We start from the raw sequence: 20027 nt of genomic DNA, 5'->3' as shown, positions 1-20027 counted from the left end.
ATGAGGACTGTATAAGAGAAGTGGACTAGGTTCAGTTAAGGCAAAAGATGCAATGAAAATTCATTTAAGAGATTAAGAATATATGGGAATTGGTTAACCATGGTACACTGCTCTACAGTACTAAATGGAAAGATTTTGTGGGCAGGACAGCAGCAGAGGATTTGTTGATGTAGAAGTGTGAACAGAGTAATATGAGCATGAAAGTAAAGCTGTTTTCTCAAACTTGAGCTGGCATCAGAATCACCTGGAGGGCCTGTTAAAGCACAGTTCCTGAGTCCATACCCAGAATTTCTAATAAAGTAGATCTGAGGTGGGTCTTGAGAATTTGTATTTCCACAAGTTTCCGGGTAATGGTGATGTTGCCATTTGAGGAACCATACTTTGAGAAATGCTGTATGAGGAAACAGTAGAATCTGAAGTTTCTAAACCTGGTTATCCTCCTGGTCTGGTAGGCTTGTAAGAAAATGTCTGTCCTTAGGGTGCCTGGGTGGCTCAGTTGATTAAGCATCTGACTCTTGATCTCAGCTCACGCCTTGATTTCGGTGTCGTTGAGTTCCAATCTCATGTTGGGCTCCACACTGGGCATGGAGCCTACTTTTAAAAAAAAAAGTCCTTACTCCTAGAGTTACAGTACATCTAGGGTGGGACCCATTATGTTTGCTCTTATTTTAAAAACAGGTCACTTTGTTTGGTCACGTTTATGAACTATCAGGATGGATGACCAGAAAGATTTCATGCTGGTTGATTGATTACTTAGGAAAAGAGAGAAATATGAAATGGGAGTTTAGCTGGCAGCAGCAGTTTGTTCTGTTTTGCTTTTATGTTTTGAATTTCTTATATCCCATTCTGTTCAGTGTTTTTCTTCCTGAAGCATATCCTCTTCAGTAGCTGTTTCCGCAAAGCTCTATAAATGGTAACTTCTCAGACTTTGACTAAAAATGTCTATTTCATTATCACTATTCAATGTTAGTTAGCTATTTTGAATTTTAGGTTGACAGTTATTTTCTCTTAACACATTGAAGGTACTGTTTATTATTCTTTTGGCTTCTGTTGTTTAGAAATCTGTTGTCAGTCTTCGTTATTACTTTGTAGGTAAACTTACTTCTCTTTAGTTATTTTTAAACATTTTTCTCTTTATTTTTGTTCACTGGTTTAACTAGCTATTTGTAGGTATGGATCACAAGTTCTCAACATCCAGGATGTTCACTAAAATAGCTTGGGAAGCTTTGAGGAAAATATAGATACCTTGACCTACCCCACACCAATTCTAAAATATCGGGGTTGGGGGGCAGGCAATGGAGGTCTAGGCAATGTTTTTTGTTTATTTTTAAAGCTTCTTAGTTGACTTACTTTCATTTATCCTGCTTAGGAGTGACCCAGCTCTTCCCAGAACTGCCTCCTCCTGAAACTCCAGTTAGACATGTATAGGACCTTTCCATTCAGGCCTGCATTTGTTTTAACCTCATACATTCATTGTCATGTCTTTCTCCTTAAGGTCCTATATTTTGTATAATTTCCTTAAAATGGTTTTCTGATTGACTCATTCTCTGTTCAGCTTTGTCTAATGTGCTGTTTAATCCTTCTATTAAATATTTGCTTATAGTCTAGTGTTTTTCCTTGTGTGAGTCATAATTTTTAGCTGAATTGTTTTTTCTTCTGTGAGAATCTCTAAGGTGTTTTGTGTTTGCTCTGCTAGACTTTCTAAGGTATCACCAGCCCCTAACATGTTCTAATGTATATGTTAATTTATTGCCTTGGAGATTCTTATACCAGAGGAAGAGAAAATTCAGAATCCAAACATTCACATTTTCCCATCAGAATCTGACCAGAGATAGGCTTCTTTTTTAAACACGTTTGAAAAACGAGATTTCGCTTTCTTTTTTTCTTGATGAGAAATTTCTAATTTTAGTTTGCTTTCACTGAGGGGCTTGGCTGTTGACATGACATTGGGAAATTTCACTTTTTTTTTGAAGTCACTTTTACAGCAAAAATATTTTTGTGTTATTTGATCTAATATTTGCAAATTTCTCTTAAAGCACTAAAATTTCAAGATTTAGGTGCTCCATTCCTTGACTATAATAAAGATTCCTATGATTTTGAACAAATTTGGGGAGAAAGGTTTTAGGGCTCATTTACAAAAGAGTTTTTAATCCCTGTGTGAGGTAGTTTTTCAAAGATACAGAAATTTTAAAAATCACATTGATAATGGGTAGGTGAAAGAGCCAGGCGTCCTGTTATGCTGAAGGACCTTTATGGTATTCAGTATAATCTTATCACAAAGTTTTTGTGGTTCATTTAATCTAAATGTGGATTTAAAAAATAATTTCTAAAATTTGATGACTATAGTATTTCTGTTAGTAGAATATTGCTTGTTTGGTAAAGGAGTTATGTATGTACCAAACCAATTGCAGGTACACGTCTGCCCCATAGGACTGTCAGAACAGTATTTTTATCATGACACTGTTGCACCAAAACTTCTGTTTGTATTATTACCTCACAAAAAGTTGATCTTTAATGTAGAACTTTTTTTTTTTTTTTTTTTTGAGAGGGAGGAAGGAGGGGCAGAGGGGGAGAGAGAGAAAAAATCTTAAGCAGGCTCCATGCCCAGCACGGAGCCTGACTTGGTGCTCAGTCTCACGACCCTGAGATCATGACCTGAGCCAAAATTGAGTCAGATGCTTAACAGAGTGAGCCACCCAGACACCCCTTTAATGTAGAACTTTTTTAAAACTCAGTTTTCATTAGTACTAGATATTTCACTTTTGATAGAATGACTTCCCAAAAGCTTTATTTTTATTCCATTGAAATGATTCAACATTCAGTCATTATTGGGTAATAACTGATTTTTCACTGTTAGCAGATGATGATAAAACTGATATAATTTAGCTGCTGGAAAAGTTCTATTAATGGGATCAACATATTAACACCTGTTACTTTACACATGGAGAAGAAACTTCTCAAGTTAAATTAATTCAGAATTACACATTTGTGGTTTTACTGCAAAGACATCAAATGGAGTTGGTGATAAGCACAGTTGTGCCTTTCCTTCTGGGAACCTGACCTGTGATCTCATGTTTGTAGGTCTTATTTTATGTCCTTTGATAATTATGAAAATGTTTTACACGTTTCTTCATGAATTGTATATTTCTCTTTTTAAATTTAATCTTAGGAATTATGGTAGAGACTATTGTGTACCCTAATACTTTTCTGTTTTCTTTAGTGACAACACTAATTTTTAACTGGGCATGTTGCCTCCCAAATTAAACAGCTACTTTTCAGTCTTCCTTATACCTAGGTGTGGTCATGTATTTAAGTCCTGGCTAATGAGATACAAGTGGAAGTTATAGAAGTTACTTCTGGAACATCTCTACATGGTTGCAGTTTTCCTCTTTTATCCTACTGCCTGCGGGAGTTCCAGCTTCCATCTTAGGTGATGAGGATGAGGGCTGCACCCTAACAGAAAGACAAGTAGAGCCTGAGTCACTGATAACTTTGTATGTCACCATTCCAGATTTGGAATTTCTATAGTTAGACTTTTTACGTGAGCAGTGATTTTTTTTTTTTTTAAAGCAGCCCTTATTTGAAATATATTATTTTATGCAGGACTATGATTTCAGATAAAAGTAAACAAATGAGGTGAGCCCTGTAATCATCCTGGCATTTTTTCTGGACTCTATGTAAGACTGGGGGGATCCCAGGCAAACATGGCAGAATTGCTGAGTTAAGAGACAGAGATCCAAGTTTGGGAAGGCTGAGGCAACTGGGAGCTATGGAAGCAGTGTATGGAAAAGAAGGGAGCTCTGTGAGAAAAGTGCTCCAGAAATCTCCTTTTGAATCTGTTGCCAAGTAGTAAGCCACACCTGCCTTACCAATAACAGTACACCAGCTCTAACATAAAGGCTACTCTAAACCTACTCTAACAAAGCTTAAAAACAAGCTCTAAAACAATTGCCTGATCTGAAAGTACCTTTTTTTCCAGAAAAGAATCTGGCACATTAAAGGAATAAAACAAATTCTAGTGCTCACAGTGTTGACTGTTCAATCAAAAATGGCCAAACATGGAAAGAACCACAAACTGTGACCCATAACCAGGAGGAAAATCAGTCAACAGAAGGAGACCTAGATGGGGCACCTGGGTGGCTCAGTCAGTTGAGTGTCCAACTCTTGGTTTCATTTCAGGTCATGGTCTCAGGGTTGGGAGATCGAACCTCATATTGGGCTCCACACTCAGAGTGGAGTCTGCTTGGGATTCTTTCCCCCTTCATCTCCCTCCCCGTGTCTTCCTCTGCTCTTGTGCGTGCATGCGCATGCTTTCATGCGCTCTCTCCCCGCCACAAATAAATAAATAAAACCTTAAAAAAAAAGAGAGACCTAGAAGATGGCAGAAATAATGAAATTAGCAGATTTGGACTTTGAAATGTTTATTAAAAGTATGTTTAAGGATTTAAACTATTAGTGTAATAAGGAGAAAAATGGAACTTCTAAAGGTAAGAATATGTCTAAAAAACACATGGCATGGCATTAATAGCACATGTTTTCTGCGGAATAAATGATAAGTCAATTTAAAGACAGCAGTGGCGGGGGGCCTGGCTGGCTTAGTTAGTGGAGCACATGACTCTTGATCTCTGGGTTGTGAGTTCGAGCCCCACATTGAGTGGAGAGATTATTTAAAAATAAAATCCTAAATAAATAGATAGATAGAAAGAAAGAAGACTAAAGCACATAGACCAAAAAGGATTGAGAAAGAAATGAACAGAGTCTTCAGTAAACTATAGAAAAAAATCAGGTGGTCCAAACATATGTGTAATTCAGGTCCCAGAAAGGAAGATGGGGGCAGGGAAGCATATATACCTGAAGAAATAATGACTGAAAATACTCCAAATATAGTAGAATCTATGAAGCCACATAACTAAGAAGTTCAATGAACCACAAGCAGGATAAATACAGTGAAAATCTCACCAAGGCTCATCATAATCAAATTCTTGAAAACCAGGAATGCAAAACAAATCTTAAAAGTAGCCAGAGGGAAAAAAGCCCCATTTTATTCAGTAGAACAAAGGTAAGAATGATACAAAATTTTTTGTCTAAACTGTAAGCAAGAAGACAACAGAGTAACATCTTTAAAGTGCTAAAAATAAATAAATCATCTATATCCATTTAAAGTTTCAAAAATGAAGTTAAAATCAAACTTTCTTTGAGGCATACAAGAGCTGAGAGCATTCGTCAGTAACAGATGTCTGTTACATGAAATGGTGAAGGAAATTCTTCAGACTTGAGGAAAATGATACCAGGTGGAAACTTGGGTCTGTACAAAATGGTAAATATCCACAAAGTGGATATATGACTTCTCCCTCCTTTTTTTTTTTGTTTTGTTTTGTTTTGTAAATTTAAGATAATTGAAGGAGGATTCTGGGAATAGTGGAGTAAGAAGCACCAGGAATCTGACTCCCTACCTAGACAACAATTGCACTGACAGACTCTTTCTGTAATTTGGAACTCTGGAATCTATTGAAAGCTTGCAAGTTGTTCCAGAGGAAGACTTAGAAGGTAAATTGTGTTTTATTTTGGTCAATTTCAGCTCTTAGCACAGTAGCAGCCACCCATCCTCTGCTCTTTTTTTTTTTTAAGATTTTATTTATTTGGGAGAGAGAGAAAGAGAAAGCACGAGCCGGGGGAGGGAGGTGGGGGACTGGGTGGAGGGGGAGAGGCAGAAGCAGGCTCCCCGATGAGCAGGGAGCCCAATGCGGGGCTCCATCTCAGGACCCTGGGATCATGACTTGAGCCAAAGACAGACACTTAACCAACTGAGCCACCCAGGTGCCCCCCAGTAGGTACGTACATGTTCCAGAAGCAGCTTATAAATAGCTTGAGGGAGCCAACATGGTTAGAAATGACCATGTCCTCTTAATTTTCAGGAATCTGTGTTCTGATTGTTAATTGCTTCTTCTGAGCGCACAGTTGTAGACAAAGAGGCAGGCAGCCATTGTCTTTGCATCTCCTCCTATTGTAGCAAACTATCCCCCCTCCTCCTATGACTTCTAGTGAATTCAAAGAGCTGGCACTCTTTCCCTCTCCCTTCATTTTTCCTCTTTCACCCTTTTTGGGAGTGAGATATTAAAGACTAAGACATTAAAAAACAACTGCATCTATAGGGAAAATTAGAAAGTGATAGTACATGCCTGGGAAAAGGCTCAAAGAAACCAGAGAAGATCTTAAATTTACATAAACCCAAGGCTGATTCTTGGTACAGAGATAGCTTACAACAATCAAAAAACAAAAAACAGTAACAAAAACTTAGAAGACCCTGAAGAAGGGGAAGAATCTGATTTCCAGAGTTACCACAGTCCCAAATTATTTTTTAATAAAGATTTTATTTTAAAGATTTATTTATTTTAGAGAGAGAGGGAGAGTGTGTGCCAAGTGGGTGGAGGAATAGAGGGATAGAATCTTGAAGCAGACTCCCCATTGAGCACAGAGCCCGATTCGGGGCTCAATCCCATGACCCATGCCTGAGTCAAAACCAAGAAGTCAGATGCTTAACCAACTGAGCTACCCCAGGCACCCCAATAAAGATTGCATTTTTAAGTAATCGCTTCAGCCAACATGGGGCTTGAACTTACAGCCCTGAGATCAAGAGTCAGATGCTTCACTGACTGAGCCAGCCAGGTGTTCCACCACAGCCCCAGATTTGTTGAAAAACATGAGTATAAACATCCAAGAAGCTCCAAGTAAGGTGAACTCAAGGAGACCCACATGAGACATATATAATCAAACTTTCCATAGACAAAGAATCTTGAAAGCCAAAAGAGAGAATCAACTCAGCACATACAAGGGATCCTCAATAAGAATATGAGCATGTTTCTCATCAGGAACTTTGGGGACCAGAAAGCAGTGAGCCTAAAAGAATAAAGATTTAATTTTTTTTTTTAGTCCTGTGTTTGGCAAAACTGTCCTTCAAAAGTGTCTTTGTTTGTGTTTTAGTTTAAATAAATTTGATTTAAAAAAATAAATTAGATCATTTATGTGTAACACACTTGACTCTAAAGTCCAATCACAGATTAAGAAAAAAAAAGAGGGCTGCCTGGCTGTCTCGATTTGTGGAATGTGTGACTTCTGATCTTGGGGTTGTGAGTTCAAGCCCCATGTTCGAGGTAGAGATCCTAAGGGGCACCTGGGTGGCTCAGTTGGTTAAGCATCTGCCTTTGGCTCAGGTCATAATCCCACAGTCCTGGATTGAGCCCCATGTTGGGCTCCCTGCTCATTGGGGAGTCTGCTTCTCCCTCTCCCCCCTCCCCCTTCTCCTTTTGCCCCTCCCCCCACTCATGTGCACACATGTGCCCTCTCTCTCTCACTCTCAAATAAGTAAAGTCTTAAAAAAGATGTGTGTATACACACACATACATACACATATGGAACGGAATGTTATTCAGCCATAAAAAAAAGAATGAAATATTGCCATTTGCAATGACATGGATGGTGCTAGAGAGTATTATGCTAAGCAAGATAGAAAACAAGAAATACCGTATGATATCCCACCAACAGTGCATGATGGTTCCTTTTTCTGCACATTGTCACCAACACCTATTCTTTCTTGTGTTACTGATTTTAGCCATTCTGACAGGTGTGAGGTGATAGCACATTGTAGTTTTGATTTGCATTTCCCTGATGGTAAGTGATGATCAGCATCTTTTCATCTGTTGACCATCTGTCTGTTCATGTCTTCTACTCATTTTTTAATTGGATTATTTGTTTGTTGGGTGTTGAGCTTTATAAGTTCTTTATATATTTTGGATACTAACCCTTTATTGGATATGTCATTTATAAATAACTTCTCTCATTTCGTAGGTTGTCTTTTAGTTTTGTTGATTGTTTACTTTGCTGTGCAGAAGCTTGATTTTGCTGTAGTACCAATAATTTATTTTTTCTTTTGTTTCCCATGCCTCAGTAGACATACCTAGAAAGAATTTGCTACAGCCGATATCCAAGAAGTTACTGTCTGTGTTCTCTTCTAGGATTTTTATGGTTTCAGGCCTCACATTTAGGTCTTTAATCCATTTTGACTTTATTTTTGTGTGTTGTGAAAGAAAGTGGGCCAGTTTCATCCTTTTGCATGTTGCTGTCCAGTTCTCCCAACACCATTTGTTGAAGAGACTCTTTTTTTCCCATTGGATATTCTTTCCTGCTTTGTCAAAGATTAATTGACCATATGGTTGTGGGTGTATTTCTGGGTTTTCTTTTCTGTTCCAATGATCTGTATGTCGGTTTTTGTGCCAGTACCATAGTGTTTTCATTACTACAGCTTTGTAATATAACTTGAAGTCTGGAATTGTGGTATCTCCAGCTTTACTTTTCTTTTTCAAGATTGCTTTGGCTGTTTGGGGTCTTTGGTGGTTCCATACCAGATTTTAGAGGATTGTTTGTTCTAGTTCTGTGAAAACTGCTGTTGGTATTTTGATAGGGATTGCATTAAATGTGTAGATTGCTTTGGGTAGTGTAGACATTTTAACAGTATTTGTTCTTCCAGTCTGTGAGCATGGAATGTTTTTCCATTTCTTTGTGTTCCCTTCCATTTCTTTCATCAGTGTTTTATATAGTTTTCAAAGTACAGGTCTTTCACAAGAGCTGCATTTTTAAAAATGTTATTAATATAAAAACTAGCATGTGACTTATTTGTAGCTCTACATTTTTTCCCATGTAATTTAGGAGACTAATGCATTTAAAAGAATTTTTAGTTCGTGTTTTGGGGCACACGTGTATAAGATTATAGTATTGTAACATCAGCAACAGAAAGGGTTGGGGATAGAGGTGTAAAGGAACAGAGTTTTTGTATGTTACTGAAGATAAGCTGGCATAAATTCAGATTAGAGTGTTACAACTTGAAGATATGAAGTATAATCCCCATGATAACTACAAAGAAAATAGCTGTAGAATATGCACAAAAGGAAGTGAGAGTACTTGAAGTCATAGAGACAGGGAGTAGAATGGTGGTTGCAGGGGCTGGAGGAAGAGGGAAATAGAAGGAGTTACTGTTTAATGAGTATAGAATTTCAGTTTTATGTGATGAAAAGAGTTACTGAAATGGATGGTTGTGATAGCTGCACAACATTATGAATGTGTTTAATACTACTTAATTCTACATTTGAAAATGGTTAGGATAGTGAATTTTGCTATGTGATTTTACTACAGTAAAAAGAAGGAAAGAAAGGGAAAAAAAGTATAGATTCCTCTCTATGGAAAGGTCTCCCAAGATACATTAAGTGTTGGGGTGCCTGGGTGGCTCAGTTGGTTAGGCGTCTGCCTTTGGCTTGGGTCATGATCCCAGGGTCTTAGGGTTGGGCCCCACGTCGGGCTCCCTGCTCAGTGGGGTGTCTTAAAAAAAAAAAAGATACGTTAAGGGATGCCTGGGTGGCTCAGTCGGTTAAGCATCTGCCTTTGGCTCAAGTCGTGATCCCAGGGTCCTGGGATTGAGTCCCGCATCGGGAGCCTGCTTCTCCCTCTGCCTGCCGCTTCCCCTGCTTGTGTGCGCACTCTCTCTGACAAATAAATAAATAAAATCTTTAAAAAAAAAAAAAAGATTAAGTATAAAACATGATGTAAAAAGAAAAAAAGATAATTGACTATTTAAAGCAAGATAATAGTAATATATTTGGGGGTTATAGCATATGTGAAAAGTAAAATAAAAGACGGTAACACAAAGGTTTTGATGAGGGAAATAGACATATACTTTGAAAAGTTCTTACATTATACCTAGGTTTTACCATTTGAAGGTGGACTGTGGCAAGTTAAAGATGCATATTGATGATTTATCCCCAGTGCAGTCACTTAAACAAAAGTAAACAAAGAGTATAAAGATTCTAGTTAAAAAGCAGAGATTAGGGGCGCCTGGGTGGCTCAGATGGTTAAGCGTCTGCCTCCAGCTCAGGTCATGATCCCAGGGTCCTGGGATCGAGCCCCACATCGGGCTCCTGGCTTAGCAGGGAGTCTGCTTCTCCCTCTCCCTCTACCTCTCCCACTGCTCATGCTCTCTCTCTCTCTGTATCTCTGTGCCTCAAATGAATAAATAAAATCTTTAAAAATATATATATTTTTTAAAAAAAGCAGAGATTATCTGCCTTTTATGTTTATATGTTTCATTTATGCATGACATAGTATCTTTTCTTGAAAAATTGATTCCTTTATTATGAAATGTCTCCTCATCCCTGGTAATATTCCCTTTCCTGAGGTCTGCTTTATTCAATACCAGTACAGCCACTCAGCTCTATTGTGCTTCCTGTTTACATACTTATCTTCTTCCATTCCTTTTACTTTGAACCTGAGATTTTATATTTATTATTATTTTTTTTAAAGATTTTTTTTATTTATTTATTTGAGAGAGAGGATGAGAGGAGAGAGAGAGCACATGAGAGGGGGGAGGGTCAGAGGGAGAAGCAGACTCCCTGCTGAGCAGGGAGCCCGATGCGGGACTCGATCCTGGGACTCCAGGATCATGACCTGAGCCGAAGGCAGTCGCTTAACCAACTGAGCCACCCAGGCGCCCCCTGAGATTTTATATTTAAAATGAATTTCTTCTGGGACACTTGGCTGGCTCAGTCAGTAGAGCATGTGATTCTTGGTCTTGGGGTTGTGAGTTCAAGCCCCACATTGGGTGTAGAGATTACCTAAAAATAAAACTTTTTTAAAAAATGGATTTCTGGGGGCGCCTGGGTGGCTCAGTTGGTTGGGCGACTGCCTTCGGCTCAGGTCATGATCCTGGAGTCCCGGGATCGAGTCCCGCATCGGACTCCCTGCTGTCAGCAGGGAGTCTGCTTCTCCCTCTGACCCTCCCCCCTCTCATGTACTCGCTCTCTCTCATTCTCTCTCTCTCAAATAAATAAATGGAATCTTTAAAAAAAAAAAAATGGATTTCTGGGGCGCCTGAGTGGCTCAGTCATTAAGCATCTGCCTTCAGCTCAGGTCATGATCTCAGGGTCCTGGGATCAAGCCCCACATTGAGCTCCCTGCTCCGCGGGAAGCCTGCTTCTCCCTCTCCCACTCCCCCTGCTTGTGTTCCCTCTTTCACTGTGTCTTTCTGTCAAATAAATAAAATCTTTAAAAAAAAAAAAATGGATTTCTTCTTCACATCATATAATTGCGTCTTGCTTTTATCACACTGATAAACTCTACCTTTTATTTGGAATCTTTTGCCATTTCCACTTAATAAAATTATTTGACCTGGTTGGTTCTGAGCCTGCCATCTTGCTATTTGTTTTCTATTTGTCCCATTTATTCTTCGTTTCCTAGCTTTCTTTAGGCCATTTTTTTAATATTTATTATTTATCATTTTGTGTTCCATTGTATTTATTTGTATTTCTTGGTAAGTGTATATATACCTTGAAAAAATATGTATAATTTTAATATATAATAATATATAAAAATATATAAAGTATATATGATTTTTATTTGCAATATATATAATTTTATATATAGCATGATTTTTATTTATAATATGTCATTTTTATTTATAATCAATATATAAATATATAAATTGTTATATATATACACACTTAATTACAGAGCTTCAAAATATATAAAATGAAAGCTTATAGAACTAAATAAATAGACAAATTCACAGTTATAGCTGGAGATTTCAAAACTTCTATCTCAGTAATTGGTAGCATAGTAAATAGAAAATCAGGACACAGAAGAGGGGTTGACAGACTGTGACATGTGGGCCAAATCTGTCTTATTTGCCCATTTTTATATTCCGTGTGACCTAAGACTGATTTTTACATTTTTAAATTGTGAAAAAAATAAAACAAAGAACAATATTCTGAGAATACATGAAGCTTACATGAAATAGAAATTTCAGTGTTTATACATAAAACTTTATTTGAACCCAGGCACACTCCTTTATTTACATACCTATGGGTGCTTCCATGCTACCACTGTAGAGTTAAATAGATGCAACAGAGATTATATGTCTCACAAAACCTAAAATATTTATGTAGCCCTTTAAGAAAAAGTTTGTACATCCCCTAATATAGACGTTTTGAAGATTAATAACCAGCTTGTTTTAATTGACAATGGAACGGTTTCTGTAACACTGTTAGAATACACATTTTTTTAAGTTCACATGAAATAGTCACCAAGATAGGCTATATTTGGATCCTAAAACAAGTCTCAGTAAAGGTGAATGCATTAAAATTATATAGGGTTAGTTCTCTTATTTCATTAAAATTATATTAGAAATCAAAAAAGTATAATCCTCAATATATGGGGGAAATTTTCCGAATTACTTATAGAAAAGGTAACACTTAACCCATGGATCAAATATGTCACAAAGGAAATTAGAAAATATTTTGAATTGAATTAAAATGAAAACACAATTTACTAAACTTTGAAGGGTGCAGCAAGAACTGTTCTTAGAAGGAAACTTAATAGCTTTAAATGTTTATATTAGAAAAGAAAAAGGTATAAAATGAATTATCTACACTTCTAAGCATAGCAGAGAAAAGCAAGTGAAACTCCCAAGTAAATAGGATGAAAATATTAAATATGAGGAGCTTAGATTAAGGACATAGAAAACAAGTAGTAGAGAAAAAATAATGAAACCAGTAGTTGTTTTTTTATAGGTCAATAAAATTGATAAACTTCTAGGTTTATCAATGAGAGAAATTACCAACATCAAGAACGTTTCTATACATTAAAAGGCTAGTGTTACAGACTGAATGTATACCTCCCAAATTCATGTGTGTAAGACCCAATCTTCAATGTGATGGTATATGGAAATGGGGCCTTGGAGTTGGAGCCCTCATAATGGAATTAGTGTCCTTACAAAGAGATACTGGAGAGCTTGCTCTTGCCTCCATCCCTGCCATGTGAGGACACTGAAAAGGTGCCTTGTCTATAAGCCAGGAAAAGAGTCCTCATTAGAAATTGAAATGCTGGGCGCCTGGGTGGCTCAGTCGGTTGGGCGACTGCCTTTGGCTCAGGTCATGATCCTGGAGTCCCGGGATCGAGTCCCGCATCGGGCTCCCTGCTCAGCGGGGAGTCTGCTTCTCCCTCTGACCCTCCTCCCTCTCATGCTCTCTGTCTCTCATTCTCTCTCGCAAATAAATAAATAAAATCTTTAAAAAAAAAAAAAAAGAAAAGAGTGAAATGCTGGCACCTTAATTTTGTGTTTTTGTTTTTTTTTTTTAAAGATTTTATTTATTTATTTGACAGAGAGAGCGAGAGAGGGAACACAAGCAGGGGGAGTGGGAGAGGGAGAAGCAGGCCTCCTGCAGAGCAGGGAGCCCGATGGCAGGGCTCGATCCCAACACTCTGGGATCATGACCTAAGCCGAAGGCAGACACTTAAAGACTGAGCAACCCAGGCGCCCCCAGCACCTTAATTTTGGACTTCTAATCTCCAGAACTATGAGAAAGTAAATTTCTATTGTTAAACCACCCTGTCTGTTGTATTTGGTTATAGTATCTTAAGCAGGCTAAGACAGAGATTAAGAAAATATTATGAACAATTTAAAGCCAGTAAAATGAATGAACAGGCATTCATTCAGTTTAGAAGTGGACAAATTCCTTGAAAAATACAAAGTACCACAACTGATGCAAAATGGCTAGAAAACCCAAATAACTCTATACCTGTTTTAAAAAATCAAATTGAGAAAAAGTTAAGACCTAATGGCTTTATTTAAGGAAATAATAATACAAGTGCTATACAAATTCTTTCAGAATATAGAAGAGAAGAACACTGTTTAATTTATTTTATGGAGTTAGTATTACCCTTGATAACAGGAGGGGGAAGAAAACTACAGATTAATATCCCTCATGAAATTGGACCCAAAAATAATATTTAGAATGCATTAAATTAAATTCAGCTGTATATCTATGGAAAGGAGATCATATATCATGACCAAGTCAGAATTATTCCAAAAATACAAAGTGGTTTACCTTTTGAAAATTAGTGCAACATACTCTATTAACAGAATAAAGAGAAAAACTTTATGATCATCTTAATATATCCTGCGATGACATTTGAAAAATTCAGTTTTTATTTATGATAAACAAGACCCTCAGCCACCTAGGAGTAGAAGGGAACGTGTTTACCCTGATAAAGGCATGAAACTACATCATACTTAATGGTGTAAGGGAATCCTATCCGCTGAAATCCACTGTGATGCAAGTATGTCCAATCTCATTATTTCTGTTCAACTTTGTACAAGAAGTTCTAGCCAGGTCAATAAAACTAGAATAAGAAATAAAAGGCAGGGACGCCTGGGTGGCTTAGTCATTTAAACATCTGTCTTCAGCTCAGGTCATGATCTCAGGGTCCTGGGATCAAGTCCCACATCGGGCCCCTTGTTCAGCGGGGAGTCTGCTTCTCCCTCTGCCTGCTCTGCCTGCCGTTCCCCCCGCTTGTGCTCTCTCTCTCTCTTTCTGACAAATAAATAAAATATTAAAAAGAAAAATAAAAGGCATACGTGTTGGAAAGTAAGGAATAAAGCTGTATATGTAGGAAATTCTAAAGAATTACTAAGGTTGCAGGATACAGGGTCAGGAATATGTGTAAGACCATTACACTGAAAACCACAGAACGTTGTTAAGGGAAATTAAAGAAGGCCTAAATAAATGCAGAGAGAAATAATGATGTATATGTTTTGGATGACTCAAAACTGTATGATGTGTACCTGTATGATGTGTACCCAGATAAGTACCTGATTTCAAGAATGGCTATAAAGGGGCTGGCTCGGTCAGAAGAGCATGTGACTTTTGATCTCCAGGTTGTGAGTTCAAGCTCCACTTTGGGTGTAGAGATTACTAAAAAAAAAAAATGAACAATTTAAAAAAGAAAAAAGAATTGCTCTAAAGCTATAGTAATCAAGACAGTATGGTAGTGTCATATGGTACATGTTTAGCTTGAGGAGGTGGGGGTTTTGGAGGGAGGACCGACTACAAAGGAGCACCAGGGAACTTTTGGAGATGGTGGAAATGTTCTGTATCTTGATTTTTGCCGTCATATGGGTATATACATTTGTCAAAAGTTGTCATACTGCATTTAAAATGTAGGTGGATTTTATTATATCTAAAGTATAACCTAATAAAGTTGCATTTTTAAAAAGATCCATATTGGGGGCGCCTGGGTGGCTCAGTCGGTTAAGCGTCTGCCTTCAATTCAGGTTATGATCTCAGGTTCCTGAGATCGAGCCCTGCATTCAGCTCTCTGCTCAGCGGGGAGCCTGCTTCTCCCTCTCCCTCTGCTGCTCCCCCTGCTTGCGCTCTCTCTCTCTCTGTCAAATAAATAAATAATCTTTAAAAAAAATAAAAAGATCCATATTTCTAGGATAGTTTTCTTGGTGGATTTCTCCAGTTTTGAGATGGGAATATATGAATTTTAAACTTCTGGAGTCTGCTGGCTGCCCGGGCCACAGCAAATGAAGCTGCTTCAGGATGAGGTGGCAGATGGGAGTGAGCACAGGTGGCCAAGGCAAAGTCGCGGCGGGAGAATAATGATGAATGGAGCAGCCGGACCCTCGCATGTGGACTGTTGCGAGCGGGTTCTCACGTTAGGCGAGAGTTTCGAGAAGCAGCCACGCTGCACGTTCCACACTGTACACTGTGACTTCAAACCTGCTTCTATTTCTATTGACACTTCCTGTGAAGGAGAGCTTACAGTCGGCAAAGGTGAACAGGTGACAATAACTGTGCCAGATATAGAGGGTTCAACTCCACCAGTAACTGTTTTCAAAGGTTCAGAGAAACCTTACTTAAAGGAATGCATTTTAATTATTAACCATGACACTGGAGAATGCCAACTGGAAAAACTCAGCAGCCACATCACTGTAAAAACAAGAGTTGAAGGAAGTCGTTAACTTCAGTATCGTTGAGAGCAATGGCAGCAATAAATGCGGACTTCAGCTAGGACTCCCCATCTTGTGAAACAGTCTCCATCTGAAGACAAAATGTCCCCAGCATCTCCAGTGGATGATATTGAGAGAGAATTGAAGGCGGAAGCTAGTCTGATGGACCAGATGAGTAGTTGTGATAGTTCATTGGATTCCAAAAGTTCATCATCTTCAAGTAGTGAGGATAGTTCCAGTGATTCAGACGATGAAGAGTGCAGATCCTCTCCTTCTGATCCAGGGAATTATATCTCAGGACATCCTGCCATGCCTGCCATGCCACATTGCAGGATTCCTGATACGGATGCCGGCCAGAATAGATCTCATGACAACAGTGGCCTTCTGATGAGTACTTTAAGAAATGATTTGCAGCTGAGTGAATCAGGAAGTGGCAGTGATGATTGAAGAAACATTCAGCTATAAATATAAAATTTGTAAGATGTGATAATTTATTTTATATTAAGAATCAAGATTCCTAATACTGAAGAAAATGTGTCTTAACTTTTGATGATAAAAGAAATTAAATTTGGTTCAGAATTTTCAGTTGATGTTATATTTTTGGCCTTTTTAAAGTACCAGCATTTCCATTTATTAGGCTTTACAGATGAGAAAACAGACGTTAGGTAACTTGCCCACATATTGTTAGTTAACAAGTAGCAGATCAGGTGTTCTGGAGTTCAAGTTCAATGCTCTGTTTTAAAACACTGCTGTCGGGGCGCCTGGGTGGCTCATTCGTTAAGCGTCTGCCTTCGGCTCAGGTCATGATCCCGGGATCCTGGGATCGAGTCCCACATCGGGCTCCCTGCTCAGCGGGAAGCCTGCTTCTCCCTCTCCCACTCCCCCTGCTTGTGTTCCTGCTCTCGCTATCTCTCTCTCTCTGTCAAATAAATAAATAAATAATCTTAAAAAAAAAAAACCAAAAAAAAAACACTGCTATCTCCCAATTGTGAAATGTCAAAACAATTGATTTATAATAAATGCCCATGGTTTAAAAAAAAAAAAAGACTCTTCTACTTATTTTCTTTGGAACCTGACTAATATGTAGCAGGCATTCAGTAGTTTTCAATATATTGTTTAATAAAATCAAGATTTTTTACAAGCTAAGTATTTTGAATGCTCATTTTCATAATAAAATTTTTGGAAAGTCTAATGTATTTTGTACAGAGTAATTCTTCAAAGTCATGTATTTAATACATTAGAATTTCCTTGTTTCCTGTTGACATTTAGTAAATTATGGCCATGTGATTGCTTATGTATTTTCCATTTTCAGATTATTATATTCATCGAGTCTTTGGCTATAACCTTTTCTGGGGTCATCTAGATGAGTAGTTCTTAGATTTTTAAATTTCATAGAATAATAAAATTTTTAGTTAATTTTGAGCAATGTCTTAAATTTTGCTAAGTAAGCACATCAAGAGAAAAAAGTCACTGTCACCTACAGTCTTCATTTTAATACCAAAAAGGTAGAAAGAACATCACTTCCAGGTAAAATAGTCCTTCCTAAGAAAATCAAGACATATTATTGATTACTATATGCTAGGCATTATACCTGGTATTTAAAGATTTTTTATTTGTTTGAGAGACAGAGAAAGTTGGAGCAAGAGTGCGAGCAAGAGCATGAGCAGGGGGAGGGGCAGAAGGAGAGGAAGAAGCAGACCCCCTGCTGAGCAGGGTGCCTGATGTGGGGCTCCATCCCAGGACCCTGGGATCATGACCTGAGCGGAAGGCAGATGCTTAACTGACTGAGCGACCCAGGTGCCCCTACATCTAGTATTTAAATATGTTATCTAATTTAATTTTCAAAATAGCCCTGTTATTATATTGATTTGACTGGAAAAGAATTTGAGGCTCAGTTATATCAGGTAACTTGGTCAGAACAGGTTGATTTAATAGCACATGCTCTTAACATAGTTCAGGCACTTTTATAATTCAGAACAATTAGCCTAAAATGGTGGGTTTCTATAATTGTGAGTTTCTTTTTTTTTAAGATCTTATTTATTTATTTGAAAGACAGGGAGCACACGCACAAGCCGGGGGGAGAGGCAGAGGGAGAAGCAGGCTTCCCGCCAAGCAAGGAGCCTGACGCGGGGCTTGATCCCAGAACCCTAGGATCATGACCTGAGCCAAAGGCAGACGCTTAACCGACTGAGCCACCCAGGCACCCCTAATGCATATTTCTCAATAAAAATTTGTTACCATAGTGTTTTGTTTTGTTTTTTTTTTAAGATTTTATTTATTTATTTGACAGCACAAGTAGGCAGAGCGGCAGGCAGAGGGAAAGGGAGAAGCAGGCTCTCCGCCGAACAGGGAGCCCGATGCGGGGCTAGACCCCAGAACCCTGAGATCATGACCTGAGCCGAAGGCAGACGTTTAACCAACTGAGCCACCCAGGCGCCCCTTACCATAGGTCTTTATTTGATGGTCTTACACGAGCTCAAATAGCATATATAGGCATTCATTTTTACTCCACAGGTAATGATTAAAACCTCTGTTAAAGAAACAACCTTCTAAATGTTGATTTGTTTTGGAGTATTCTGGGTAAATTGATAAAATCCTGTTGGTTTTAGGATGTTTTTCCAGTTTTTTAACACCTTGTGCTGGTTAAGAAAGCACAAGATGGTAGTATTGTTGTCTGGCCATCTAGACCTACCAGGAGGGGGCAAAAAGGCACACCCCGTGCCCTTTCACTCCTGTCTAGAACATGATATGTAGGGTTCTGATGTAGTGACAGTGTTACCATTATAATCCACATAAATATGCACATACTTTGAAAATTTATGTCGGTGTCAAGTTGCTTGCTTTTTTCTAGGAATGGTAAGACATTTTGAGATTTTTGTGCTAAAAAATATTACCTTTAAACTTTAGTTTGAATGACACTTTTTACACTTGCTAACTATGTACAAAATCATTTATTCTCTGGACCTGTCTTTTCATCTGTTAAAATTAGTAAGATTTATCTCAAGTATATTGTCAACTCAAATGAGGCAGGATAAGTGAAAACTAGAAACTAAGGGACATTTTAGGTGGTTGGAAGCCCATCAGGGTGTTTAAAGCAGAATAGTGATGTGATAACGCTATTTTAGTTTGGTTGGTAAGATGTTGGATCTGAGTGACGGTAGAGGGGGAGTAAGGCTAGAGGAAGGCAGAATAGAAGGGGAAGATCATAGGTGAACTTAATGACATCGAGAGTGGACGTGAAAAATGTAATCAGTCATTTTGGAGGGAAAAATCAGTATTTCTGGGTGATTGAGAGGAGGGAGAAGAATCTCTTGCCTCCCAGATTTATTTGCGGTAAATATTTGACTGCCTGTTACTTGCAGTCTTGCTGGGCATTGCTGTATACAGGCACAGCCGCTAAGGCCCTATAGGAATTGATAGTCTTTGGGGTCTGGGTAGGATGCTGCCTGCATTCATGAGCAGAACATTTGGGAGTGAGTGCTGGTTTGTGTTATTAAGTCAACCTACCCACTTGTAAGCAAGTTGAGTTCTGTGCCACAGATATGGGTACAGAATATGGCCATATAATTTTTATGTGGTCTTCATGTTATTTGTTTGCAAAGTTCCATTAATGTTTGGGAAAATGATAATTTTAGGCATTTGGAAAGATTGTATTTTACTCCTAATAGTGCTGAGTATGTAATGAAACTCAGGGCTTTCAGATAATTTGCATTCATTCAGTCATACGTGGTGCTATTTTTGGGGAAAAACATTTCTGAATCTTATGTACATAAATTTGAGTATTCATTACAGGCTTGTCAGTTCTAGTTATTGTCAGTGTTAAAAGGATTTAAATAAAATTTAGCTGTAAACTGGGCTAATGGATTTCTTTATTGTGCAGCAGTGGTTCTCAAACCTCAGATTGCATCGAAATCATCTGGAGGGCTTGTTAAAACATAGGTTACTGGGTCCCACCCCAAGCTTCTGATTTAGTAGGTCTGGGGTAGGGCTGAGAATTTGCATTTCTAACAAGATGATGCTTATGTTAAGACCTACTGTTACATAATTAGTAATAAGATTATATTAGGAAATCACAGTTTAGCTTCTTAAAAAACACTTCATGAAAAGATTAGTAAAAAATACATAATGCCTAAGAAATAAACTTAATTTGATACAGCTCAAATCCAAATCCCCTCAGGATGTAGTAAATATA

The 20027-nt window shown here is 38.1% G+C and overlaps 1 protein-coding gene and 1 pseudogene across 11 annotated transcripts in view; both read left to right on the top strand.

The window, feature by feature from the left end:
* PTBP3 (polypyrimidine tract binding protein 3) overlaps positions 1 to 20027 on the top strand; it is a 119226-nt gene that overhangs the window by 39987 nt on the left and 59212 nt on the right. For 2 of the 11 annotated variants that reach the window (XM_031040504.2, XM_081803380.1), the window contains exon 3: positions 5393 to 5547. The exons of the other annotated variants lie outside the window; for them this stretch is intronic. The gene's annotated coding sequence lies outside the window, so the exon portion shown is untranslated. The remainder of the gene's footprint in view (positions 1 to 5392; positions 5548 to 20027) is intronic. 11 annotated transcript variants of the gene reach the window in all.
* Positions 10901 to 18532, top strand: LOC145717098 (ELL-associated factor 2 pseudogene; annotated as a pseudogene).

The sequence above is a fragment of the Leptonychotes weddellii genome, chromosome 14 (genome assembly GCF_054177405.1).
Source record: "Leptonychotes weddellii isolate Sample4059 chromosome 14, ASM5417740v2, whole genome shotgun sequence".
NCBI lineage: Eukaryota > Metazoa > Chordata > Mammalia > Carnivora > Phocidae > Leptonychotes > Leptonychotes weddellii.
This window is presented reverse-complemented; position numbering and strand designations above follow the sequence as displayed.